At 47.1% G+C, this 13,222-nt stretch overlaps 1 non-coding gene across 1 annotated transcript; it reads left to right on the top strand.

Annotated features, from left to right (window-relative positions):
* The first annotated feature begins 7,577 nt into the window (after nt 1–7,577).
* Nucleotides 7,578–7,681, top strand: LOC144304219 (U6 spliceosomal RNA). Its single transcript, XR_013371163.1, has one exon. It is a non-coding gene; the product is annotated as a U6 spliceosomal RNA (small nuclear RNA).
* The last annotated feature ends 5,541 nt before the right edge of the window (nt 7,682–13,222 follow it).

Raw genomic sequence — 13,222 nt, 5'->3', positions numbered from 1 at the left:
AGACTGCCAAGAAAGATGGCTTTAGCTTGGACTCTGGGTAGAAGGAGAGGGGGACGGGGACGTAGGTTCACAAAACCAGGAAGTTCATCCTCCAGTCAGAAAATTGACATCTTTGCATTACTCAGAGTAGGTGCGAACTCACTGAACACATGGTTGGCACCTTATGGCCCACACTTCTCTGCACTGTAGCAAAGTGGGAAAGAAGCCATGGGAACACAGACCCACTGGAGACAGAACTGGGCCAGCAAGAAACCAAAGCTCCAGTTTCCAAATCATCCAGAGGGGGGCAGCAGGTGGCCAGCGGGGAAGGCCAGAGGAGCTCGAGTTTGCTTTGAGGTTAAGCGAGCTCATCGGAAGGGGCTAACGTCCAAGGCCGAAAAATCTGTAGCCCTCCTTTCTGTTTTGGTCATTTTTCTTCCTAAGATGCATGGACCTCTGAGTCCTATCCAGGACAACTCACCGGGCAAACAAAGCCTTATAAGCACCCATTTGCCCCAGAGATCTTCCTTTTTCCCTGCTTTGAGCGCCTAGCTCCCCTGAGAGCATCACCCAGACGGTTTTCCCAAATAGCCTCCTGTTAATCAATGCCTTCCCCTCGCCCCGTGTGGCCCCCGCCATGGGTTACCTGCCAGGTAACAACCCTAGTTCCTACCCAGGAAGGGAGGAGGAAGGCAGTTTGAAGAGAGAAAACCAGGAGAGGCCTACCAACCGCTTGAGGAGTAGCACGTGTGACAGTTCCGCTCGACACAGAGACAGCAAGGCCTAGGATGTCTAAACATCGTCAGGAACAACTTTATGTTCGTGTGTGAGTGGAAAATCTGACCGGCAGCCAAACAGGAAGACTTCTCACAGATGGTGACGCAAGGGGAGGGTCACTTGGTGAAAACTGGTGGGAGTGTGGGCGGAAGAAGGAATAGATAGAAAACGCCTCCGGTTTCTGAGCAGCTGGAGGCTGCTCTATGGGCCTTGGGTGGGTGAAAAAATCAAAGGGATGGAAAGTGAGAGACAGATGCCACCGTTCGTACTGCTGTGAGCTGTAGAAATAATGCCAGTTGGAGTACAGCAGAGCAAACAGGTTAATTTACACGCCACCAAATCAGAGGCAGGATAATTTTAACACATGGCTTGACTGACGTATTTGTAAAAGTCCATATGTAAATTTTTGCGAGGAGTTTTCAAAGGGAAACATTTAGTTTATTTTTAACAAAAATTTAATTCCCCAAATGCCTATGGTATTTTTAGTCATCGCGTACATGCAAACTGTAAATGTACCATTTTTAAATTATTCCTGTTTATTGCTTCACACAGGTTCAGTGAGACGCTCCTTGGCCTCATTTTGTGGTTATTTGTTCCGATTTACTCTACGGCCTTGAAAGGAAAAAGCTGAGTATCTCTGAAAATAGTTCAGACTTTTCCCCCAATTCACCCTGGCCATTCTTCCAATTATTCTGACTTAATGAGATTTTCCTGTTCTTTGGAAAGGTTAATGTCTCAACATATGAATTTGCTTAGTGGAATTCAGCCGTTTCCCCAAAACACTGGCTCAATGTAGCAGAAAAAGCAATGAATAAATTTAGAATCAGGAATTCGGGGTACAAGGCTTGCTCTCCCCCAACCGCGCTGTACAACACTGAATAAATCACCTCGCTTCTCTGACCTTCAATTTTCTCACCCATACGATGACAAACCTCTAATACCTTGCTGAAAAAAACTCCACAATTTTCTGTTTCTAATTTGATGGTATAGATAAGCAATAGCCTCCTCGTTGTGAACAAATATTTACCGAGTGCCACTTGGTGGTATGTTTCCAGCAGACTTAACTGTTAATTAATTATTCCCCTGACTACTCAGACAGCAGAAGAAAACAAATAACACTGTTCAGAAGGTAGGGGAAATGTTATTAGCCTAGAGTCTGTCTGGCAGTGGGAAATGAAAAATGTCATTCCTTCCCATAGGTACTGCTTCGTAGGGAGATTTGAGTCTGTGGTTTTTCATATTATGAACTGCTTCTGTTTTCAGGACTCGGAGTTCTGTGTAGCTTTGTGTAAGCTGTGGAAGTCGTAGAAACCATCAAGTCAGTAATTCTTGTTTGGGGTTTTTCATCTACCTGGGAAGGGAGAGAACCGCCTTCTCACATTTTATAAGGTGGTGGAGGGTGGGAACTAGAAGGCTCAGAACTTTTTCCTTCTTCTGCAAAGCCGTTTCCAGAATCTTAACGGCTCCCAGATTTAGATCTCCAGACTGGACCATCCCCAAGAACTTGTGTTGACATCGGTCTGACCATTAGATACAAGCCAGCCCCTGGACCTCGGGCCCTGAGCCCCTACTGGTGGTCGTCCAAGCAGAGTTGCCCTAAATATGGGCCTGTTCACCAGAAATGCCTTCCTCAAGATTTTCTAAGTCCCTATCTAGTGGCTAAGACTGGTCAGGACAAGCTGAACCATCTAGAAGAGGTGCCCCGAGCCTGGACAGGTCAGCATGGGACCTGGTCCCTATCTCTTCCCTTCTGGGTGCCCAATGGCCCTCCATACCGAGTTCCTATGGCTCCCCCTTCCACCCCCTCCTGGAGTAACCCAATGCCCCAAGGATCCCTGAGACTCTTTTTTGGCCCCAGTTCCTGCAGGGGCACCCGGGGATGGGATGGACAGTGTTAATGTCCCAAAATCAAGAGAGATGAGGTGTCCAGTCTAGTACCAACCCTGATTTTGTATGACTCATGTTAGACACAGGACAGGTTCAGGGCCACCAAAGATCTCAGTCAGCCCTTGACTTGAGCAGCCTACAGGGGCCCCGAAATGGCTCTCAACTGTTGGGGTTTCCACTTCAGCGCTACCCACAGTCCACAGCAGTCCAGAGCAGCAGGGGTGGCACTGGGTGTTCTTCGCCCTGTGCATCCTTCCCCAGACATCGCCACTTCCTACCACCCCCCCAACAATACCACCCCACCCCACCCCTCCACAGGTTCTGCCACAGTGTCAGGCCTCCTCTAGGAGTGACCATGCCTCTCCTCTGAGGGTTTTCCAAACATTGTTCCACAATGTCAACAGGGTATTCCCATCGATGTCCTCTGGCCTCTTATGGACAGGGCACTGTCCTAGTCTCCCAATTTAGGATTAAGGCATGCCAGACGAGGGATGGGCATTCCTTGAGTGAATGGAACCTTTCTTCCAGCTGGGCCTACTGGTGCATGAGTGTTGAAAGCAGGAACTTAGTCAACACAGTCAATCACATCCTAGGAAGGCACTCTTTATGGCCTAACAACATGATCGGAAGATGCACTCCTCTACATATACACTTTAGAATTCCCAGGGGTACATTTATCATGAAATGAATTATCATTCATATATTACCACATATTCTGGGTAAGACATGCCCTTGTGGTCATTCAAAAAGCACAGAAGTCACCTCTGTGAGTGCGAAAACCAGTAGCCCCAGGCTGCACTATGGATGATGTAGCATCAGGAAGACCCATGTAATTAGCATTAGTTAAGGAAATCGTATTAGGCAACGGCAGACACAAGATCTATATTGTGTCAATACAAACAGTTTCCAAAGAACCACGGCATTGAGAGCAGCAATAGCATACTATCTGTTGACTATCTTTTGCTCTTGGTGGAAAATATGAAAGGTGGCACGTTTGACAATATTGAACGGGAAGAGCTGGTTCCTGTTCCTCAACAGGAAGAAATGGTAATCTTCACGTACACTGGTGAGACAAGGAGCAAATACAGAAGTACCTCTTTTCAACTCACTATTCTAAATCACATGGCCAATCACCAAACCTCAAATAAGTTTATGAATTTTTAAACACATTTTATATCAAATACATTGTTCACATCAAATTGCTTATATAGACAGCAATTTGTGTTCCATAAGAATATTTCCCAGAGCCCTCACACCCTAGGGGCAGCCCAGCTTACTGTGGAGACAAAGCCCTGTTCTCCCTTCGTCCACCTAAACTTGCTCCTGCCACACCATCTTCCATCATAGTATATGGTGGCTCCAATCTCCCAGTTGCTCAAGCCAAAATCTTGGGAGTCATCCTTCACTCCTCTCTTTCTCTAACATTCACTTTCAATCCATGAACAAAATCTGGCACATCTACCCTAAAATATATCCAAAATCTGACTGCTTTTCACGTCCTTCCTCCCATTGTCTCCCTGGACCAAGCCACCATCATCTCTTACCTACACTATCACACAAACATCTCCCGCAGTCTCCCTGCTTCCTCAGATCTATTCTGCATGGAGTATCCTGGGTGATGCTTTTTTTCTTTCTTTTTTTTTTTTTTTTTGGTAAAGATTTTTATTTATTTATTTGAGAGACTGAGAGCATGAGTTGGGGGAGAGGCAAAGGGAGAGGGACAAGCGGACTGCCTGTTGAGCACAGGGTTCCACACAGGGCTCCATGCCAGGCTCAGTCCTAGGACCCTGAGATCATGACCTGAGTCAAAGTCAGATGCTTAACCAACGGAGACACCCAGGTGCCCCCGGGTGATGCTTTTAAAAACTAAGCAGATCATCTCCCTCCTCAACTCAAAACCTTCTGAATGCTTCCTGTCATAGACACTGAGTTACTTGTTTTGCTCCCTGCTGTAGTTCCAGGACCTATAAGGGGATGTGGCACATATAGGGGGCTCAACAAATATGTATTGAGTGATTATGTGGGAAAGTGTATAAAAAGATGCTGCTTCTATAGAAACACAAAGAATGACTAGAAACCTAGGGTAGAATGAGAGTGAAGCATGTCAAACGAAGGAAAGAAAAGCTTTTGTAAAAAAAGTGGATTGTGCAGCTCTGTTGCTCTCACCAAGGATCCCAACAGCAGTCTCCAGGGCTGGGGGGGTGATATAGGGGGATTCATTATACCATTCTTTTTACTTTTCATTCTGGAATTTTTCCTAAATAAATAAATAAATAAAAATGCAAAAATCTTGGGGCCAAGGAGTTAATATATATGTATGAAGGAGCTTGTTTAAAACTTACGGTGAATGGGGGCGGGGGGGTGGTGCACCTGGGTGGCTCAGACGGTTTAACACCTGCCTTGGGCTCAGGTCATGATCCGGGGATCCCAGAATCAAGCCCTATGTTGAGCTCCCTGCTCAGTGGGGAGCTTGCTTCTCCCTCTCCTTCTGCTGCTCCCCCTTCTTGTGCTTGCTCTCTCTGTGTCAAATAAATCAATGACATCTTTAAAAAAAAAAAAAAAAGTGGGGGGAGGGATGCCTGGTGGCTCAGCAGTTTGGCGCCAGCATTCAGCCCAGGGCATGATCCTGGAGACCCTGCCTGGAGCCTGCTTCTCCCTCTGCCCGTGTGTCTGCCTCTCTCTCTGTGTGTCTCTTGTGAGTAAATAAATAAAATCTTAATAATAATAATAATAATAATAATAATAAAAAGATTAATGGTGGGATCTGGAGTAAATCGGAGACCGCAGACTCTGCACAAGGACATTCAAATCCAGTTTCTGTCCCCCCCCCCCAAACCGTGTTGGTATCTAAATAAAATGAGCCTGAATTCAGCCAATTCGTGACCCTTGGGTGGCACAGGCTAAGTCATAGATCCTAAACAATCCATTCACTCAATTCTGGAAGCGTTTACAGGGAAATCCTCAATCATCTAGAAGCCCAAGCACACTGAAGAACCCGGCTTCTCCCAGGACCTCACTTCCACCCCAGCTGCCGGCTGCGGCGGCTCTACCTGAGGCCGTAGAACAGAGCTCCCAAGTGGCAAGTGCTCCCCGACGTGACGGTCGCCCCAGCACGAGCCACGTTAGGAGCGGGAACTCTGGAGACTCGTCAGGCGTCCTCCTCCCTGGGCGAGAGCGGGGCGGAGCGGCCCCGGGAAGCCCCGCCGCACAGGTGCACGGAGCCGCCAGGGGACGCGCCCCGACTCCCTGGGCCAGGAGGCCGGTTCCGGGGCCCCCGCGCGCCCCGCCCTTCGCCTGGCCGCTCACCTGGGTCCCTGACCGCAGCCTCCCGCAAGGTGGCCGCACAGGTGAGCGCTTCGCCGCCGCGCCAGCCGCACGTGTGCGCACCTGCGGGACCGGGCGGCCGCACCTGCGGGACTGGGCGGCGGGGAGCGCTGGCGTGACCTCAACCACCCCCTCCCCTTCCCGGCCCGCCCCGGCCCCCGGTCGCCCAAACACCCCCCCCCCGGGGCCCTCCACCCCGGCCCGCACCCCGCGCACGCCTCGCACCGGAGCCGCCCGCCCCCGCCAGCCTCACGCACTGCCAGAGCAGCCCCCACCCCCCCGCCTGGGTCTGTCCAGGATCTCCAACACCTTGCCTGTCCTTGCATTTGCAATCCACCAGCCCCTCCGTAACTTCACTTGGCTTTTCTTTTTTTTTTTTTAATTTTTTAAAATTTTTATTTATTTATTCATAGAGACACAGAGACAGAGAGTGAGGGGCAGAGACACAGGCAGAGGGAGAAGCAGGTGGAGCGGGGAGCCCCCCGCGGGACTCGATCCCCGGACCCGGGTCCCGCCCTGGGCCTCTGTCTGCGGCCCAGGCGCCCCTCATTTGCTTTACTTGGGGTCTTGCAACCTTTACCAAGTATTAGGGTCACCTGGGGAGACGCGGCTGGGGCTGAGGAGCCCCGTGCTGGCGACACCGCAGCAGCGGGCAGGACGCCACCTGCAGCCGCGAGCGCCCCCCGCGTCCCGAGGAGCCTCCCCGCGGAGGGCATGGGGCGCCGGCTCCGCGGGCTCTGCTCGCCCCAGGCCTCCTGAAACGCCGGCCTTGCACCCCCCGCAACACACACACGCTCAGGGAGACTGGAAGGGTGCAAGAAAGAGCCGTTGCTCTGCGCACCCGTTCACATCTATGGGCAATGCTCTTACCAAATGCATGCCACTGGGGAAAGCTATAAATATAGAATAAAAATTAATTTATATGGGGTATTTGGGTGGCTCAGTGGTTGAGCCGCCTGCCTTTGGCTCTGGCCGTGATCCCGAGATCTTGGGATCAAGTTCCGAACCAGGCTCCTCGCAGGGAGCCTGCTTCTTCCTCTGCCTGTGTCTCTGTGTATCTCTCTGTATGTTTCTCATTAATAAATAAATAAAATCTTAAAAAAAAAGAATTAATTTATCTGATGGCATAGTGGCTGAGACTCTAGTTGCAAGTAACAGAAATCTCCTTGAGCTATAGCAGTGGAATGGTTGTGAGTTTCTGGTGGAGAGCTCACCCTGGCCCTCAAATTGGCAGAATGATGCAGGGATCACAGCAGGGTTAGTGCTGTATTTAGAAAAGTTGTGGGGGGGGGGGGGGGTTCACCTGGGTGACACAATCGGTTAAGCAGCTGACTTTTGGGCTCAGCGCAGGCCATCGTCTTGGGGTGGCAGGACTAAGCCCTGAATCCGCCTCCTCGTTCAGCAGGGAGTCTGCTCGAGGACTCTCCCATCCGACTGCCCCTTCCCCTGTTCTCTCTCTCTCTAACACAAATAAAGGAGTCGTAAAGAAAAAGAAAAATTAGGAGGGGAACCTGGCTTGTTCAGTCAGTGGAACATGCAACTCTTGATCTTGAAGTTGTGGGTTCGAGTCCCACATTGGCCTTAAAGATTACTTAAAAAATGAAATCTTAGTGCTCGCTTCACCAGCATATATACTAAAATTGGAACGATACAGAGATTAGCATGGCCCCCACGCAAGGATGACACACAAATTCGTGAAGCGTCCCATATTTTTGGAATATAAGAAACAGTGAAAGGGATTATAAGAGAAAGGAGAGGAACTGAGTGGGAAAAATTAGAGACAGAGACAAACCATGGGAGACACCTAACTCTGGGAAACAAAGGGTTGTGGAAGGGGAAGCAGGTGGGGGGATGGGTAACTGGGTGACAGGCACTGAGGGGAGCACTTGATGGGATGAACACTGGGTGTTATATGTTGGCAAATTAAATTTAAATTTAAAAATGAGGGCATCCCCAGGGGCTCAGCGGTTTAGCACCGCCTCCGACCCAGGGCATGATCCTGGAGACCCGGATCAAGTTCCACGTCGGGTTCCCTACATGGAGCCTGCTTCTCCCTCTGCCTGTGTCTCTGCCTTTTTCTCTGTGTCTCTCATGAATAAATAAGTAAAATCTTTAAAATAAATAAGTTTAAAAATTAAATCTTAAAAATAAAAAAGAGGAAATTCTCAGGGCTGAAATAAAGAAGGAACAATTGCTAACTATAGACACCCCTCCAATATTCACAGGAGCCAGAGAAACTAGACTGTTTTGTGGGGTTCTATCATGAAAAAACCTAAAAAGAGAACTTCTCCTTTTAGGCAGAAAAACAAAGTTTGATAAAAAGAATCTGGTGTTTGGTTTGGCCTCTTCTCCAAAGCTGAGGGAGGGGAACTCCAGGAAACCATTCCAAGTTGGTAGGATTCTGAGAGAAAGAGAAACCTTACCTTTCAGGCCTAGGTTGTGTGACTGGCCTTGCCAGCCTATCTTAAGCTACCAGCAGGGGAGTGAGCATTTAAGCCAAAGATGTGGTGATATAATCAGGAGAGGAGCCAATGAACACCCCTCAAATTCTCAGTTCCTCAGAGGTGAGGAGAATGAGCCTGCTCACCTTCTCCTAGACCCCAGATTTAAACCACAGAAGGTGAGATTGGAGGCTTCAGGTTTGTCAAGGACCATCATGACATGTACCAGAGGAATGTGGTAGGAGGCTTCAGGTCTGGAGTCACCAGATCTCTCAAAGGCCTCCCTCTGGTATCAGCTGGCCTCATATCCCTGAAGAGTCTCCACCCATGTCTCTCAGCAACAATGAACTTCAAGAGGAGTGCAGAGTACTTCACCTGAGGAGACATGTCTTCTTGTTCTCTCTTCCTTCTTCCCATGCTAGAGGGGCCAGGCCACCGTGGAAGGAGGGCTTTTGTGAGAGAAGAATGCACTCCTCCATCACTCATATGCACAAACAAGATCACACATAAGTCACTGGGGCCGTAAGACTTCGTGTGCTGAAAAGGAGGAAAGAGCTTTGGATCACACTTGGGGTTTTAAAATGAGTCAGGATTTGTGGAGAGGAAATCTGATTGGCAGTCTGGATTAGATGTTCTGTCCTGGTCCAATCAACCATGGCTGGGGGTGAGTCATCTTATACACTAATGGCAATTGGGTAGCCTTACTGTAAGTGAGGGAGTAGCTTAAAGACAGCCTGACTTATGGTGCGCATAGCCGACCCCCCGAAGCTTGTCCTCCAAGGATGGCTTCTCCTTCTGACTGGAAGCTGGGAAATATGAGAATTCTGAGCTTCTGAGCAGCCAAGGGTGACTGCAGGTAGGGAGGAGGGAATGAGGAAGCAGGAGAGAAAGAGAAGCCGAAAGATGCACCCTCCCTACCTAGATACAGCAGGCCCTACACCCAGCCTTCAGCCAGCTTATTCTTTCCGTTAAAGTTTTCTTCCTGCAACGTCCCCATTTTTCACTGCAGGTTCCACGGTTCATTATTTATTTATTTATATGTCCCCACAGAAATCATCTCCCACTAATATATTACCAGAACAACAAAGTATTGCATTACAAACTAGATGGGAAAAGAAAAACCACAGGGACAATGAAAGGATCATTGAGAAGATTAGAAAAACTAAAAATGATTGCTAAGACACTCATAAAACAAAACATAAAAAAAAAAAGTACAAATATCTTAAGGGTACAGGACAAGAACCTGGGACTCTGGTGCATCTTATGCCTGGAGGATGAGGGTGATACTCAGCACCCCCATGAACATATGTGTTATTAGAGAAAAGTGTTTCCAGGTGACTGCCCTGAGGTATTCACCTGTCGGAAGCGTATGACTGTCAGGATGAATCAGAGCTGTGTAAATTAACCAGTGAGTACATTGTAGGCGCAAATATGTTTTAGAGAGAAAGACTGTAGCCCTGGATTTGTGGGCAGGAGTAGGCGTGCAGAGAATGAAAAACAGAGCTAGGGAGGAGAACAAAACAAATTCCTAATTCTTCTCTTCCGACCGCTTGCACAATTCAGTAGGCAGGCTTTAAGTTTTCAAATAGGACAAGAGATGGGGAGTACCAACTTGAGGTGTCAAGTCCTAACGTAACCTAAAGAATAGTTTTAAATTCGTGCTGTACTCAAAAGGCAGTGTGATTTGAAATAATGATATTTATTTTAAGGGAAACTTTAAAATATATTTCCTCACGCATACTCAGGACTGGATTCATGGAGCCAGGTGGAGTGATCAAAGAGAAGCCTGCTGTCTAGTTCCTAGGCTTTACTTACGTTTCCAAATTTTAATCACCCAAGACCCTTTTGAATGGCCAAGAGCAGGAAGTAAGATCCAGGTCAATGTAAAAAGCATGTTGAAGTCACCAAAGCTGAAGCCATATGTGTCCTGGGATATGGGCTCCCCGCAGTGGGCTCTACAGGCGCCCACCCCAGCCTCCCTGGCCCGGGCTGGACAAGCAAAGTGGTGGGAGTAGAGGCGGGGAGAGGGGGGCAAACAGAAAGGGATCCTTAGGAAGCCCCCAGAGGCCTGGAACTTGGACCATGCACCTCGGAAAGGGGAGAATTGCCCCTCAGGGCCGCTAGACCAGCTTCAGTGGGCACAAGACAAACGCTCCCCGGTAATATGCCGCCCACGGTCTTCTAAAACTCTCCGCTCAACAGGACACAGTAGCATGAGTTCCCCACTTGCACCTGGGAAGTCTCAATAGCATGAAACGTGTTCCCCACCTGACCCATATAGTTCTGGGAAACTTTTGGATTTCCTGCAACTATTTTGTATACTTTTTTTTTTTAAAGATTCTGTTCATCTATTCATGAGACACACAGAGAGAGGCAGAGACACAGGCAGAGGGAGAAGCAGACTCCTCACAGGGAGCCCCAAGCAGGACTTGATCCCAGGACCCCAACATCATGCTCTGAGCCCAAGGCAGATACCCAACCACTGAGCCACCCAGGTGTCCCTATTTTGTATAATTTTAAAAGAGCCTACAATCATTATTACCCCATCATTTTCTGGTTAAAAAAAAATGATGGGTGAATGTTTGAAAACCTATAAGGCTAACTATAGGTAAGACTTACGCCTTCATTGAACAATGAAGCCCCCTAAACCAGGGGGCAGAAATAAAAGTTATTTAGCATCAGAGTAGACTGAATATCTTAAATAAAACCGTACATTTGATAATAACCTATTCTGCTCACAATGTAATTCCTTTGTTTACAGATAGAGTGGCATGGGGACACCCAGGGGGGCTCAGGGTTGAGAGTGCTTGCCTTGGGCCCAGGGTGTGACCCTGGGGTCCCGGGATCCAGTGCCACATCGGGCTCCCTGCATGGAGCCTGCTTCTCCCTCTGCCTGTGTCTCTGCCTCTCTCTCTCTCTCTTTCATGAATAAATAAATAAAATATTTTTTTAAAAAGGTTTTTAAAAACCCAGATAGAGTGGAATATTAAAGTGTTTGTTGTTATGTGTCCATTCATTTGTGGACTCAATAGCATTTATTGCATGTCTTCCCCTGTGTGCAGTTATCATGCCAGGTGCTGGAGTGGAAGGAGGAATAAAAACAATGTTGATAATAATAACAAAGTGGGAAGTCAGCATTTTCTGAGTGGTTATTACTTGACTATCTCCTCCAGCCCTACAGTAATACTAGGAACTACTTTGTGTTTCCATTTTCAAGAAGAGGAAACTGAGGCTTGCCTAAAGCCCCCTAAACCAAAAGAATGGAGCTGAGTTAAGCCAGAGGTGGCCCTAGCATCAGCTGCTCTTAATCGCCCTGTGCATGCCTCTCTGCAATAAGCTAATTAGTTTAAGAATTAATTTCAAAATCTCTAGCAACCAGTACATTCTTGGCACCTATTTGCTAAGTGAATTGAAACTGCATCACTGAATGCTGGATTTGTATTTTAATTTCAACCTATTTTTCTAAAAGAGTGTGTTTCTTACCCTGGTGAATGTGACTGTAAATTATCATCATCTGACCAATTGCCTTTAAAGATTGTTGGTCACCCTTGATATTCTCACTACAGTTTGTCAAGTGTAAAGCTCCCAGATAAATAATAGATCAGGAGAAGAAGTTGCATATTCTAGAAGTTGATACAGTATACTTCCAGAGCATAATGCGCTTTTCCTTCTCTACAGTTTATTCATATTTTAGTCTTGACTGCAATTGCTGGAACTTTCTCAGCTAATTATAATTGAGTTTTTTTTTTTTAAAGAAAACCATTAATTTGGGGGGGTACCTACGTGGCTCAGTGATTGAGCATCTGCCTGTGGCTCAGGGAGTGATCCCGGGGTCTGGGGATCGAGTCCTGCATGGGGCTCCCTGTGAGGAGCCTGCTTCTCCCCCTGCCTGAGTCTCTGCCTCTTTCTGTGTCTCCCATGAATAAATTAGTAAAATCTTAAAAAAAAAAAAAAAAAAGGAAGGAAGGAAGGAAGGAAGGAAGGAAGAAAGAAAGAAAGAAAGAAAGAAAGAAAGAAAGAAAGAAAGGAAGGAAGAAAGAAAGAAAGGAAGAAAAAGAAAAGAAAACCATTAATTGCTAGAACAGTGAAGGACTAGGGAAGGTGTGTGAGAGGGGGACACCTGGTTCTGAAATGGGTTCAGAACACATGGTCTTCCAACAGCAATGTGACTCTGTGACCTCCCATTTTGGTACACACACAGAGGTCATTTTTTAAGGACATCCATTTCAGATCCTCAACTTGCATTTGAAAGCACTGTTTCCTGCCATTAGTCTGCCTGAAAATATACCTCTGGTCCAGGTGTTTGTAGGTTCTCCTTACCACCTCTCCTTTAATACTACTCCCCATCAAAAAATTTTTCAAACTGTACCTGTCATTCATCCCAAATCTATCTTTGGCTTTTCATTGTAGAACCCAAGATTGTCCAAAAATGTGAAAATCCTGAAACACCAAACAGAGAGATTCCTAAATCCTGGTGTTGAGAAAGTGAATGACTTTAATGATTGATTACATAATCTTTAGGCAAGTCAGATAGTTCTTCATTCTTTGTTATCAATATAAAAGCAGGACATGTTAGCTGAGAGTGCATTAAGAATAATTCTTGATGATATGTTGTCATAAAGCTTATGGTGTAAAACTTGCAAGGAGTTCAGAGAACTGAGTGATAGTGCTATAATGAAACACTCTTCGCCATCTGCTTATTTATGTGAATAAGGTTTCCCAGAACTTACAACTATAAAACAACAGATAGGCATACAATCGATGTTAACCTCTGTAATTCTAGCCGTAAATAATATTCAAACATGGATATATAA

Source organism: Canis aureus, chromosome 2, assembly GCF_053574225.1.
Source record: "Canis aureus isolate CA01 chromosome 2, VMU_Caureus_v.1.0, whole genome shotgun sequence".
Classification (NCBI taxonomy): Eukaryota; Metazoa; Chordata; class Mammalia; order Carnivora; family Canidae; genus Canis; species Canis aureus.
This window is presented reverse-complemented; position numbering and strand designations above follow the sequence as displayed.